Genomic DNA, 14,981 nt, shown 5'->3' with positions numbered 1-14,981 from the left:
CAGTTCCTTGAAGGAACTCACCAGGTCTTACCCATCTTTATCTTAGCAGAATAGTTGTAATTAAAGGTAGCTCATTACAGAAGCCAGGAATAAAAGATTAAAATCTCAATTTCTCATCATCCTTGGAGTAGGACCTTGTGAGCATACACTGTAAGAGCTCTCTTAGCTGGGTACTTATGCTTCAAGAGGCTGAGATGTCAGGATTATGGTTCAAAGCCAGCCAAACAGGAAAGTCTGTGAGACTTTTACCTCCAATTAGCTAGCAAAAAGCCAGAATGAAACACTCAAACACTCTGAGCAAGAAAGCTGAGGAACAGCACCCAGACCCTGAGTTCAAGCGCCAGAACCAGCACACAAAAAAGAGCCCTACTAATGTCCTTCTTGAACATCTTCGAGTGCCCCCACAGAACTTTGCCAGCAATGGAGATTGAATTCAAGGCCTCCAGCTTGCTAAGAAAGCATTCTACTATTTCAGTCACATTTCTAGTCTTTTGCCAAGAGCAGCATCTCTACCTAAGGACTTCTTTTGAACTTTGGGAGGCTAACTTTCTCTCGTAGGGGACAGGACAGGAATGTCATGGAATTACCCACACTCAAAAGCAGTTGATAGACACTGATGTTTACAGAAGCATGATTCACATTTCAAAAGGTATAGGCAACCCAAATATCCAATGACATTGAATAGGTTAAAAAAAATGATATATACCTTAAATGGGATATTATTTAGCCTTAGAAAAAAATAAATTTCTGAATGGTCCTATAATGTGAAACATGCTAAAAAGAATTAGAATTTTCCACCTACTCAATCCTTTACCTAAATGGAGCTGATCTCTACAAAAGTGAGTTAAGTTCCCTAAATAGCAACAAACCTTCTTGACCTAAAGCATTAGAAGGCTGTGTTTACTACACACAAACTGAAATTTTTACTCTTTTTGGCTAAGGTAAAGACTAGGATTCATTTAGTCTTTTTCTAATTCCACAGTGCATCATGGTAACAAATAAATCATGGAATAACAAATTCCATTGAGATAGAGTCTTTTCCAAATAGTATTTTACTTGGTTTGGTTTCTCTTTACTTGTTTGCCAGTACTCACAGAGAATTTTTCACCAAAACAATTACCTATGGCAATTGGCAAATTAAAGGAATACTGTACTAGCAGTGGTGGGCTTTCTTAACTAACACTAATGAGGACTAAAGAGGCGTAGCTCAGTTTGTGTTTAGCATGTACAAGGCCCCGGGTTCAATTCTCAGTCGCCAAAACAATTAATTAATTAATGTCACTAATGGCAAATCCAACATGTCCTTTACTTCTGTAGAAAATTTTTTTCTGCATCTGTATTTTTAAAAATGGTTTAACTCCCTATTAATAAAGTCCACCATGAAGAAGTGGTGCTGTAGCTCAAGTGGTAGAGTGCTAGCCTTGAGCTGAAGAGCTCAGGGACAATGACCAGGCCCAGAGTTCAAGCCCCACTACCGACAAAAAAAAAAAAAAAATTCCTGAATGTAAACTTGTTCAACCACTTTGGAAAGCAGTATGGAGGTTCCTCAAAAGACTTCACATAGAACTCCCCTATGACCCAGCAATCCCACTTTTGGGCATTTACCCAAATGTTTACAAACAAGACCACACTAAAGCTACCAGCACAACAATGTTTATTGCAGCATTATTCACCATAGCTAAGATATGGAACCAACCCAGATGCCCCTCAGTAGATGAATGGATCAAGAAAATGTGGTATATATACACAATGGAATTCTATGCCTCCATCAGAAAGAATGACATTGCCCCATTTGTTAGGAAATGGAAAAACTTGGAAAAAATTATATTAAGTGAAGTAAGCCAAGCCCAAAGAAACATAGGTCCCATGGTTTCCCTTATTTGCAATATCTAGTATATGTATGAGACAAGCGGAAAAGGTCAGATAATGTGATGTCAGGAAAATGAACCCTTAGATATGTATTTTAATGTTTTTTTCTTTCATGCATGTGTTTCTAATGCATTTATAAGATTATCTCTTTATTGCTTTGTATGTCCCTCCCCCACAGTATAACCCCTGCTTTCACTATATTTGATGTCAGTATAACTTGTGGAGGAGATGGGGAAAAACCAGTTGTTTAAGGATACAGGTGGACCTGTTGCAACAATGAGAAGTACAAGTTGTCATGTCCAAAATGAGCTTTACAACGTCGGTGCGGGGGGGGGGGGGGTAAAGGGGGGGAAGGAGAAGGATTGGGATTGGGGGGGAGGGGGAGGCTGGGAAGGGATGTGAAGGGTAAACAAAGGAGGAGGCTGCAATGCTTGGTAAGAAATGTACGCATTATCCTGCCCATGTAATTGTAACTCCTCTGTAAGGTATGTTCACAAATAAAATTAAATTAAATTTAAAAAAAAAATCCACCATGAAAGTCTTTTTAATTTCCAGGTTAAAATAGCTAACAAATGGCCGTTACTAAGTTGAAATTCTTCATGAAGAAACTGCTGTGAGAAATATCACTATACACCACGGCTTTTGAGCAAAGTTGGCCTATATATTAGAGAAATAGAGATCCCAAATAAGGAGAAATCTAGTGGCAAACACCAAGAGGAAACTCAGGTCTCTTGACCCCTACCTCTCTGTATCTAAAAGAACCGGCTCTAAAGTTATTCTGACAACTATTCATGGTGTGAAGTCAAGATGGTCCGTCAGTATATTTGAAGCCTATATATAAAATAAAGTTCTTTCTAAGCCTTAACAAAAAAAGTACAGAATTCCCCTTGCTAACTGATCCCTGCTTGCAAGCCTGATGAATAGCAGCCAATGAAATCCACTAACCTTTGTATCCACTCAACATCAAACAGGACCCATTTTCACAAAATCCACAACTATACCAACCTCTCATTTCATTCACTCCCCCACCCCCACCCCGCCTCTAGCTTCTCCCCAGGAAGAGGCTTTGAGAACAAGCCAATGCGGAAAACGAAGAAGGAATCTGAGAGAACTTCACAGCCAGGAAGGAAAGAAAAAAAAAACACATTGCCAGAAAGAAAGATGTGAAAAATAGCCTCCTGAGAGGTGCATGTGAAAATTAGTTAACAATTCTGCTTCTCTTGAACCCTGTCCCTTGAACCACGGTCTTAACCCTCAAAGTGATGAAGCTGAAGCCAGCTGTCAGGAAGGCAACATAGCTAAGGTGCCCTTCAACCAGATACAAGAAAGCCATCTTAGAGTTTGATGCCCACCAGCATCACTGGGAAAATAACTGAGGATCATAGCCCAGCCTCACATTACAAAGAGATGCTCAACTCTCCACCTTCAGATAAGAGTTCACCTGCAGAGCTGCTCCCAGATTCCCCAAAATACCTTGGATTACTGTAGGTTACAAAAGGTTGACTCTCACATTTACCTTTCTACAGAAAAAAAAAAAACCTACTACCTAATAACTAGTAACTACAGTGCACAGAAAGGTTTAATTTCTTTTGAAATTCTTCTTCCTTGCTATAATTAGTCATGCCATTTTAGCAGAAATGTCTTTCACAGTTTGCATAAAAAGCTGAGAGTATTCTTACAGAACAGTCACATTGCTCAGCTCCCATTCAAGCTCTTGTCTTCTGACCCACTAAGAAGTTGTCTTGAATTAATAACTTTGTTTCTCATGCTTTTAGGGGGAAAGAACTTAGCTGCCTGCAGCTCATTCATACCTGAAATCACAGAATGACAACTTCCTTTAAGGACAGAGAGCAGTAGGGCAGGAACAAAAGTAATGGCACTAGACAACCTCCCCACCCCACCCCACACACACAAATATTTACCAAAGTTAAATGAGCCCAGCTACTTGGGAAGCAGAGACTACTAGTTCAAGGCTAGCCTCAGCAAAAAGCTGGCTGGACCCCATTTCAGCAAACAAAGCCAAGTATAATAGTATAGCACTTGGATCCTTATGCAGTAGACTGTAAGAGGTTCAGGGTCTGAGATCAGCCTGAACAATAGGAGATCCTAACAAATAACTAAAGGAAAAAAGGAATTGGAAACATGGCTTCAGTAATAAACTGCCTAGCAAGCTTGAGGCTCCAAGTTTAAACCTCAGAACCAAAGATAATTACATGAGCCAAATACAGAAAAACAAAACATAGCAATGAAAGGCTACTGGTACAAGGCCTTTCTAAATATTGCTACTAGCCTTCACTCTACAGGTGTATCTCAGAGATGCCCTTTCAACCCAAACCAAACTCATGCAACAGGACTGTAATCTAACTGCAATTTCCAGGAAAAATAAAGTAATTACTTAACTCCTTTCTGAAGTGCCAGCTCTCCAACTCTTTTTCATTTTGTTGAGTGCCCCCTAGGTGCCAGCAACCATAGATTTTCTGGTCTCTGACCAAAACGAATTCTGCCTGGCCAAGAAAAGTTCAAGAGCAGAAAGAACTTGAAAACAACAAATCTCAGAGCTAGAAGAGAAGAAGGAACACCCAAGAGGTTAATAGGAGTCAGCCAGCCAAGTGCCGAGGAAATTCTACTGGGGCAGACACTAAGTTGGTCCAGGAAAAGGGTAACAATTACATTTTAATTAGGTCGGGGTAGAAATGACCTTGGGCTTCCCTACCTGAGACCAAGTAAGCAAAATACCACACAGAAGACTCAGCTCTGGCTTGAAAGTGAGACAACCTAGCTCCTCCTGGTGCTCTTGGCATTGACACCATAGGCAGTTGTTTCTGTTGCTGCATGAACCATATACTGCTCTTAGTCCTGTTACACCTCAACAGCTTTGACAGGCAGGCAGATTGCATTCAAATATGGCTTCTTGGGCAAGTTCTTCTGTCCCTTTAGCTAACAAGTCCTTATTGAACATCTACTATGTATCAAACAATCTTCTAGTAAGCTGGAGATATGACTCCAGACTTGAGTCCAAAACAAACTTTTCTAGATACTGAGATTGCAACAAAAGTTCAGTTTTGGACATAGCATCTTGTACATTTCATTATTGCAATGGGTCCACCTGCATCCCTATTTAAACAATTTGTTTTTTCCCTTCCCCTCCCCAAATTATACCAACATCAAATACAGTGAAAACAGGGGTTATACCATAGGGGAGGAACATACAAAGCAACAAAAAAATCACCTTATAAATGTTAGAAACAATAGCAAGAAAGAAAAACCACTTGAGTTCTTCCTTATTTTGGGGTTCATTTCACCTAACATCAATTTATCTGACCTTTTCTGCTTGTCTCAAACATATACTAGTTATTGCAAATAAGGGAAACCATCGGACCCATGTTTCTTTGGACCTCTTGCTTTCATGGAGCTTAATACATTCCGACCCTCAATTTTCTTTTCTGTAAAATAGAGATATTACCCCTACCTTTATAAGTAACATAAAGTGACTAGAAAGCATAATACATGCTCAAATTTGATGCTGTTCATTGAAGAGGGCAAACTTACCCATGATGACCCAGTATAGCACAAACTCCAAGTGCAGAAGTATCTATAGCTCACTTTTGTGCCCTAATGCCTATCACAAAGCAGGTGTTCAATAAATATTTCACAGATCAACAAGCATGCACTGAAGTAAGAGCACCATTGTTATGGTAACTGATAATCATTAGTCCTCTCCAAGCCACAGAGCTTCCATAACCTACAGAAGCAATATGATATTAAGACCTTTTCGATTCTTTTAAGGAAAAGTGTATGCCACAATATATCTTCTGTGTTTTTCTGGTACTGGGATTTGAACTGAAGACCCTGTGCTTGCTAGGCAGATGCTCTACCATTTGAGCCACACCTGCATCTCTCCTCATTTTCATAATTTTTCAAATTGGGTTTTGTTTCCTGCCTAGGGGCCAGTCTGGACTATAATCCTCCTATTCATACTATCTGAAGAGCTAGGATGATAGGTGTGTGCTGTTACCCAAGCTTGAACTCTTTGCCAAGGCTAGCTTTGAACCATGATCTTCCTGATATCAGTCTCCCAAATAACAATGATTACAAGCATGAGCCACTGCACCCAGCTTCTTCAGACTTTTTTTAAACATAAAAACAAATGTTAATATAATATCACACTTCCAAAATTCTATTGGTACAGAGACCTGCGTGGATAGCAGGTGCCAATGCCTGCCTACTGCTTTCCTAAGCACAAAGTAAGGGCAAGTTGGTCAAGCATTAGATGAGTCCAGAAGACAACCAAAAAAGTTAAATAAAGTGTAGCAGATATGCTAAAATTTGATGTATCAGCAAAGATACACTAAAAAAGTTCCTGGGTTAAAACAACAAAGGTTTGCTTCTCAATCACATTATATTATCCAATTCCAGTTGACTGGAAGCTTTGTTCATTCAGTGACTCAAGGACCTAGGCAGATGGAGTCTCTGTGTTTCTATGATTGTCACAACAGTGAAAAAGAGCATTGGATGGCCTCATACTAGAAATTAATGTTCCAGCATAGAAGTGATTCAAGTCACTTCCAGCCTATTCCTGGAAAGACAAAGGAAGTGGCTATGGGGAACAATAACAGTAAGACACAACAAGCTATGGAATAATAAAAGATGCTCAAAACATCTGGACAGCTATAAGGGTCATGTAAGCCTGCACATGAGAGCATATATAAGGATCATTTTAGAGCAGTGGCCTTACATAACAGACACCTCACATAACATAAACTTTGACTATAAATTTTCAGAGCACCTTTGCTTTTTTCTACCAATCTACTGAAGGTATAGATAATTTTTTAATGAAAAAATACTTGAAAAAAACACTACCTGTAAAGCAAATCCTTGTTTAGATTTTGAAAGCAGAGGAGAGGGAAGGAAAGAGGACAGGGGAGGAGAGAGAGGCACAGAGACACAGACACAGAGACAGAGAGAAACCCAGAAGTTAAAATGCACCCTCTCCATGAACACTCTGGAATGTTTAGCAGATGAAAATGTCAAGAGTCAGCCAGGTGCCAGTGGCTCACACCTGTAATCCTACCTACTCAGAAGGCTGAGATCTGACTATCATGGTTTGAAGCTAGCTGGGTCAAGAAAGTCCATGAGACTTGTCTCCAATAAATAAACTACTCAGAAAAGGCCAGAAGTTGCACTGTGGCTTGATTGATAGAGTACTATCCTTGAGCACAGAGGCTCAGGGACAGCACCCAGGCCCTGAGTTCAAGCCCCAGGACTAGCTCCCTCCCCAAAAATAAAGAAGGAGGAGGAAGAGGAGAAGGAGGAAGAAGGGGAGGAGGAGGAAGAAGAAGAAAGAAAAAAAAAGAAAAGAAAAGGAAGAAAAGAGGAAGAGTCCATTAAAAGAATCTGTGGACCACCAAAGCATCCTTTGACTTTGCCCTCCTTTTACTTCCACTACCTTTAACTGACACAGTGGACCCAGACCCAGACCAAAATCAGGTCATCCAAGGTCAACAAGGGCTCAGTATTTGAACTGACAAGGAACAGAAACCCTCATGTAAGAGCTCTGAATAATGATTCACATCCTGTTAGCAATGCTGTACATTACTCACTCCCTATTTTCTGGAAAATGTGAAGCCATCAGTAGAAGCTAATACTAACCTCTTGTTCTCAGCAGATTACAGGTTAAGAGCCAACTATGATTTGTGTTCACCCAATTTCATTCAGTCTGCCATTGCCAGGTCTGCTTGGTGCCCAGCTCCCCTTCTGCTTCATTCACATTCATACCACCTGGCATGTATTTAAGCCCCAATATATATATATATATATATATATTTTTTTTTTTTTTTTTTGGTCCAGTCATGGGGCCTGAACTCTGGGCCTGGGCGCTGTCCTCAGCTCTTCAGCTCAAGGCTAGCACTCTACCACTTGAGCCACAGTGCCACTTCCGGCTTTTTTCTTTTTTTTCTTTCTTTTTTTTTTTTTCTTATGTGGTGCTGAGGAATTGAACCCAGGGTCTCAGGCATGCAAGGCAAGTGCTCTACCACTGAGCCACCTTCCCAAACCAACATCTTTTAATATTATCAAAATAGATAATATCTATCATGAAAAGCTCTTGAGAAAGTATTTATCAGTGAAAATTTCCTTTGGCTGAAAGTAATAAACAGTGGCTTATGGGTTACAAACTTGTTTTATGCACTAAGAAGTATAGGGAAAGCAATGTAGGCTAGTATTTTGAATAAAAAAATGTCATTAAGACCATGTCCTTTCAGGCCCAGATTTACCATTTGTTTAATTTTGTTTTGTCATGTTTTTGTAGTGTTGAGAATTAAACTTAGGGCCTCTAATGTGCTACTACTGAGCTATAAACCCCACTTTCCATTTTATCCTTTTCTGGAATGGGGCTTGAAATCAGGACCTGGGCACTGTCCCTGAGCTTTTTTTGCTAAACATTAGCATTATATCATTTGAGACACAGCTCTACTTCCAGCTTTTGAGTAGTTTATTAGGGATAAGGGTCTTATGGACTTTCCTGCCCAAGGTGGCTTCTGACCATTATCCTCAGATCTCAGCCTCCTGAGTAGCTAGGATTACAAGTGTGAGCTACCAGCACTCAGCCAGTTTGACACATCTTTAACACATGGTTTTATCTTCTTTATCATAGTTGGATGCTGTCAATTCAGGTGTTACCCCTTTGCTCCAAGCAGCAAGAAGCAGGCAGGGGCCAAAAGCTAGTGAAGCATACTCTCCTTGTTAAGCTTTCATGAGATCACTGCCAGACCTCAGTGTCATGGTCATTCTAAGCTGCAATGGATTCTAGGAAGGTAAGGTAAGCATATTCTCTTCTCACAGACAACTAAGGTTCTACTAAGAAATGAGAGAATATTGGGTAGACAATCAACAAAATCTACCCAATATCAAGAAAGATGTGTTAGGAAAACTACTAAGCACAGTGCCTAGCACACAGCTAACTACTCAACAAAGTTAAGCATGGTGGTATGCACCTGTAATCCCAAACTCAGAAGGCTGAAGGACTAGGAGTCCAAGGCCAACCTGGGCAATATAGAGAGATCTTGTTGAAGAAAGATAAGGTTGAACAACAGGGGATGGGGGATAAGAAGGTAGAAGAGGGTAGAAAAAGAAAATGGAAATGCTCAATGGTAGTGTACTTGCCTACTTGCCATGCACAAGGCCCTGGGTTCAATACTTCAAATACCTCAGTATTTCAAAAAAGAGAGAGAAAATGTGAAGGTATAAATATTACTGCTGTTATAATTGTTACTGTTGCTGATTTTCTTTCTTCTTACTCTCTGGCTAAATGGAGTAACTCCTTGTATCACATATGCCCTTCATATTTATGATGTGTGCACTTCTCCATCTGCATGTCCACCACTCTCCCTACATTACAGTCCAAGAAAATGCCATTTCATGCAAAAATTCCTTCCTACTCCTAATGGTAAATCCCATGACAACAGGATTCTCATAAGGCTAAACCTCTGTGCTTACCATTCATTAAACATTAACTCTGGAAATTCTGTAGGTTCTAATAAATAATGCCTTAATAATTTAAGTAATACATGTGAATACTCTTGAGTATGGAAGCAAATACCTGTTGCTGTAAATTGTAAAGTTCTGTTATAACCAAAGTTGCTTAATGTAGCTTTATCACTTGAAATATTTTAGCATTTTTCCCATGTTCATTTATTTTTGTTCCTTTTCTTCACCTAAGAAAGTACAAGCTGAGCCGGGCGCCGGTGGCTTACACCTGTAATCCTAGCTACTCAGGAGGCTGAGATCTGAGGATCTTGGTTCAAAGCCAGCCCAGGCAGGAAAGACCGTGAGACTCCTATCTCCAATAAACCACCAGAAAAGCAGAAGTGGTGCTATAGCTTAAGTGATAGAGCACTTGCCTTGAGCTGAATTGCTGAGGGTAACGCCCAAGCCCAGAGTTCAAGCTCCACAACCAACAACAACAAAAAAAAAGTACAAGCTGAAAATCTTTACCTTTGCTATGTCTAACAACTTCAATCTTTGGGTTAACTGTTTTGTGCTTTAGTTAATTTTTTGGACAGATTATCACCCTGGATGTGACCCAGGGCCAGTCTTAGACAACACGGATCAACTTTTAAATTTATGATACCTCCATTGTCATTGATGTTAGTATTCTAGTATCTTCTAAAATAAGGAAAATTGCATTAAAGTCTCAAAGAATTGTACAAGCATTGCTAACACAAGCTACTGGCTAGCAAGTAGATCCCTCATATGAGAGCTAGAATGTTAATTTGTTAGCTTTTTTTTTTTTAAGTTAAGGGTAGTTAAGTTGCAGTGGCTCACACCTGTAATCCCAACTACTTACGGAAGATGAGATCTTACAATTACAGTACAAAGTCAGCCTGGGCAGGAAAATCTATATGACTCTTATCTCCAATTAACAAGCAAAATGCCCAAAATGAAGCTATGGCTCAATCAGTAGAGCACTAGCCTGGAGTGAAAAAGAGATAGTACCTAAGACCTGAGTTCAAGCCTCAGCACTGGTACTGGTATACACTTATACACATACACAGTTTAAGTGTATTCTAGTAAAATTGGCAAAAATGCGGATTCTAGAAAATTCCACCTAACTATACCAAGAGTATATGTTGAAGGGTGAAATTGTATATTTCCACACTATTACCTCCCTCATTTTCCAGCATGCCTCTTCTGGAAAACCTCCTCCACCACTTTTCACCAAGAGAATGCCACTGTAAATCTTACTTCTGTGCCTTTTCCAATATAATAAAAATACTACTGCTTGGTCTGGGAAGATGGCTCGGTGGAAGAATGCTTGCCTTGCCTTGCATGCATGAGGCCCTGGATTCAATTCCTCAACCCCACATAAGCAGAAAAAGCCAGAAGTGGCTCTGTGGCTCAAGTGGTAGAGTGCTAGCCTTGAGCTGAAGAGCTGAGGGACAGCGGTGCCCAGGCCCAGAATACAGGCCCCATGACCGACAAAAAACACAAAAAACAAAAAACTGCTGCTAATAATATTAGTCATGCGATTTTCATAGAATTATTTTAAATGTAAGTATACTTAATCACTACTGAAAAAGGATCTTTCTGTAAGTTAAGATTAGAATTTCTAATTCCTTGGGGGAGGTTGGTCAAGGGAGCCAACCTATTTAAATTCCAACTGAAAATTTAAGGCATCAAGAAAAAAACATAAATGTAGATTTTGTTTTGTTTTACCTCTTTGAAGTCATCATCAAGTTTAGAACTGTATTTCTACTGGGCCAAAAATGCTCTACTAGAAAGACATATGCTAAATCAAAATGTTAAAATTTCCAACTGGCAGGAGGCACTGTCTTCAAATGGAAAAGCAAACAAGCAGGTGTAAAGACCATCAACAGACAGTGGACTTTTCACAGCACAGGCTCTACATATGGTGGGAGGGCTCACACTTCAAATGGACACAGGCAGACCACACATTAAAATTTGAATTCAAGGCAATGGCAAGATCATGGGGTCATGGATTCATGTTCTTGCTTTCACACTTAACTGTGGCAACTATAGTTTTAGATTGCATAACAATAGTAACTACTATGCAGAGTTTAGAAAATGATAATGTATGAGCTCAGTAAAACACTAGTTAATGCAATAATAATAATATAATAATAATAATGCCTTTAAAAAACTGATTTCTACATGAAAATCATCCTAACCAGTTTGTCCTGGCTCACAACCCATAAAATGCTGAATTCACATCTCTATGCTTACATCCAGGTGCAGCTTCTACAGTTTTCTGGGTAAACTAGTCATCTTTCTAATGAATTCAAAGAGAAGAGTGTTGAAAAAGCAGCCTTTCACTCCTAGAGAGTTGAAAAGAATCTAGTCCTTCACCTGGATTCATCTACCAGTGAAAGTCTTCCTGAGGAAAGCCACTACCCAGCCTACCTCCCTCTCCCACAGAAAAAAAAGAGTGTGGAAGGCTTTTATTAGATGGAGCACAGAAGCAAAGCGACAAGATGGTTCACATAAGAAAAGGCCAAAGTCTTCTACTGGCAGCCACTGACCCCACACCACTGGCATCTTGAGAGGAAACAAGGCAGCCTTCCACAACTTCCACAAGTTGAGTTACACTGTCAAAACTACAAAGAATCCCTTCTGTTCATGTTGATTCCAAGAAAGCACTCATTTGCCTGCTTCCAAAATACCTTACAAACCCACCCAAGAGAGCCAAGAGCTAAGTAATGAATCCTCAGAAGCAATGTGACTTGACAAGGGCAAGAGTGGCCATAGGAGACTATGCCACACCCTTTACCGACCTATCTCAACAGTAAATGATGTCCCTTACGGAGAAGACCTGCCACTCTGGAGGAAAACATGGGCAACGACGACCCACAACATCCCCACCCCCCCGTGCCCATCTCATTCTTTCACACAGACTTATTTCAAATTCATTTCCAAGCCAATACCTTCAAGTATCCCCAACTTCTACAACTAATAAACATGGGAAGGGGAAAAGACAAGGGAACATAGGTCAAACCTACTTGCTTCTGAGTCCATTTTCGAGTTGCCTTCTCTCCCTTGTCTGCTTCCCACAGCTGGAGACCCTTACCTGGTGGAAACCAATGGTTAAGTAAAACCACTGATTTAAAGAGCCAACCAGGAAACTAACCATGACAAGTGGGAGCAGCCCTCCTCTGTCGAGCATTGATTGGCTCTGGGGGTTCCACCCAGCCCCAGGTCCACCCACATAAGTGGCAGGTGAGACTGTCAATCACAGAGGAACCTGACAATTCCCCGCTCTGGGAGTAAATTGTCTTTGATCTAGCGAAGGCAGATAGCAGCCTAAAATCGATCTTCTCCTAACAGAGCCGACCCTTCCTCCCTGGCGAGAAGAGAGACCCTCCAGGACGAAATGAATAAGGCAGGGCCGAAAGGAGAGTTACGAATGCCATATCCCGCACTAAAGCAGCCCTTAATCTTCACTGTCCTAGAATGATCTTTCAAAGATTCGGACAGTAATATTGGGGTGTGTGTGTGTGTGTGTGTGTGTGTGTGTGTGTGTGTGTGTGTGTGTGTGTGTGTGTGTGTGTGTGTGTGTGTGTGTGTGTGTGTGTGTTCGGACAGTAATATTGGGGTGTGTGTGTGTGTGTGTGTGTGTGTGTGTGTGTGTTAAGAAAGAAAAAAAAAAGATACACCCTAATGAGGACTGCTTCCCTGGTCATTTAGGAGATGGAGTGTGGCCACGGTGATCAGTTACATTTCACATCGTTTTTCTGTCCATACACCACCACCTCTTGTCACCACACGCCCGTAAATCCGGATTCATTCTCCCTGACAGGGATTTCTTTTTTTTTTTTTTTTCAAACCGGCTCCCCTCAGAGCCCACCCAAACAGCCAGGCACCCCACCCATGGGCTAGAACTCTGCCTCGCTCCACTTTATTAGCTTGGGGTTCCAAGAAAGAGACCTCCGCCCTCGCTAATACCCCACCCCTCCAGGCATGAGGGGAAGCCAGGCAAAAGGGGGGTTGGATCTGGAGAAAAAGCCAGGCGATGTCCGTGAGGGGGCCGCGGAAGCGGGACTGCGGGAGGTGGCCCGGCCGCCGGGGCGAGGGAGAAGCCGTGCACTTGTTCCAATGCTGGGGGAGGATACATCCAGGCAAATCCGCCCTTAGGCCGCCCCAGCCCCTCGCCTCCTCCGCGCAAGAAAGCCGGTGTTGGTGGCTGCTTCGCCCCTCGGCTTCCCCTAATAAACGCATTGCAGCTACCCACGAGCGAGGGGACCCGGCGCGAGGAGTGCCGGGCAGGGGAGCCCCGAGGGCGCCGGATCCCCGGCAGCCCGGCGTCGGCGCCTCACCTTTGCGATGCTCGCCCCGGGGCCGTCCCACATGGATTTTTACAACCTCTCGCCGCCTCGGCCCGGGGCAGCCGGGAGGAGCCGGAGCCGGCGCCCGAGCTGAGCAACCCGGAGCAGCGGGTGGAGGAAGCGCGGCGGGGCGGGGAGCTCCGGAGCCAGGAGGGAGGAGGTGGAGGAGAGGAGGAGGACGCGGCTCGAGGGCCGGGCCGGGCCAGGCGTGGGGCCGGGCGGGGCCGGCAGCCGAGGGGGCGGCGCCCGCCGCAGTCCCGAGCCGCGCGCTCGCGCCGCTGCCCGCCGGGCGCTGCGCTCCGGGAGGCCCCCGCCTGCCCGGCCCGCGCGCACGGCCGCGCGCTCGCGCGCTCTCTCCTCCGGCTCTCGGGCTGTCTAGCTCACGGAGGCCCTGACTCACATTCCCAGCATTCCCGAGGAGCCGCTGGGGGGGAGGGGGAGGGGGCGAGAGGAGGAGGGGGGCTGAGCGCCTCCGCGGGGGGCAGCAGAGAGCGCCAAGCCCGGGCGAAATGGGGGGTGGCGGCGGCGGGGTCGTCAAAGCGCCTGCTCCGTGGAGGCCTCAGTCCTGAAGCACCTGACTCCTATCTTCAGTCCTAGGCCCGCCCTCTTCCCGGGTGGCCCCCTTCCCGGGTGACCGTCTCGAAAAGCTGGGACGTGTCAGGTGGTTTTGCTCCAGCCGGGGACTGGAGCAAGGATAGCACTTACCTTTTAAGTTAAGCTTTAGGGGAGGGGGAGGAGCTTCCAATCGCTGCGCTGTCCCATCAGCTTAATGATCCTTAGGAGGATGAAAAGATTCCAGAATGTTGTCACCTTCTTGTTACCTCAAGGAGAGACAGGATGAAGAAGATAACCACAGTAACAACAACAAAAACTATTCTTTATTGAGATGTGCCTCTTAGTGTATGCTTTGTCACATTTAAGAGAGAAAGATGGTGCCTGAGTTACACACACACACACACACACACACACACATCCCTTTTTGAGGTAAGGAGCAGGAGGATTTGGAGAAGTTTTTTTATTAAACAAAGTGCCCACTCAACAAGTCGAGTTCCGGCTACTGCCATTTTCTTTTAGAAAGGGGACCAGGAAACACAGGTGTACACAAACTTGATGTCTCTTGCTGACATCCGGAAAGCAGTGATTTCCTTTCTGTCCTGATGAGTCTGCTTCATGCAATTTCAGTGGCCAGACCTAAATGTCTCCTGCCAGAAACTCAGATAAATGAAGTAGATTCAGCCAGGGGATGTCTGGGTGAGTAGAGGTGTGGAATGAGTC

General features: G+C 43.1%; 1 protein-coding gene across 18 annotated transcripts in view; it reads right to left on the bottom strand.

Moving 5' to 3' along the window:
- Nucleotides 1–13,853, bottom strand: part of Erc2 (ELKS/RAB6-interacting/CAST family member 2) — a 1,008,017-nt gene extending 994,164 nt beyond the window's left edge. For 17 of the 18 annotated variants that reach the window (XR_011371144.1, XR_011371143.1, XR_011371142.1 and 14 more), the window contains exon 1: nucleotides 13,698–13,853. The gene's annotated coding sequence lies outside the window, so the exon portion shown is untranslated. Of the gene's footprint in view, nucleotides 1–12,383; nucleotides 12,452–13,697 lie in introns of those variants that run through there. The other variant, XM_070018481.1, reaches the window with a different exon arrangement.
- Nucleotides 13,854–14,981: the final 1,128 nt, after the last annotated feature.

Source organism: Dipodomys merriami, unplaced genomic scaffold, assembly GCF_024711535.1.
Source record: "Dipodomys merriami isolate MVZ:Mamm:240054 unplaced genomic scaffold, mDipMer1.0.p SCAF_13, whole genome shotgun sequence".
Lineage (NCBI taxonomy): Eukaryota > Metazoa > Chordata > Mammalia > Rodentia > Heteromyidae > Dipodomys > Dipodomys merriami.
The sequence above is the reverse complement of the archived record's forward strand: the minus strand, read 5'-3'. Positions and strand labels throughout refer to the sequence as shown.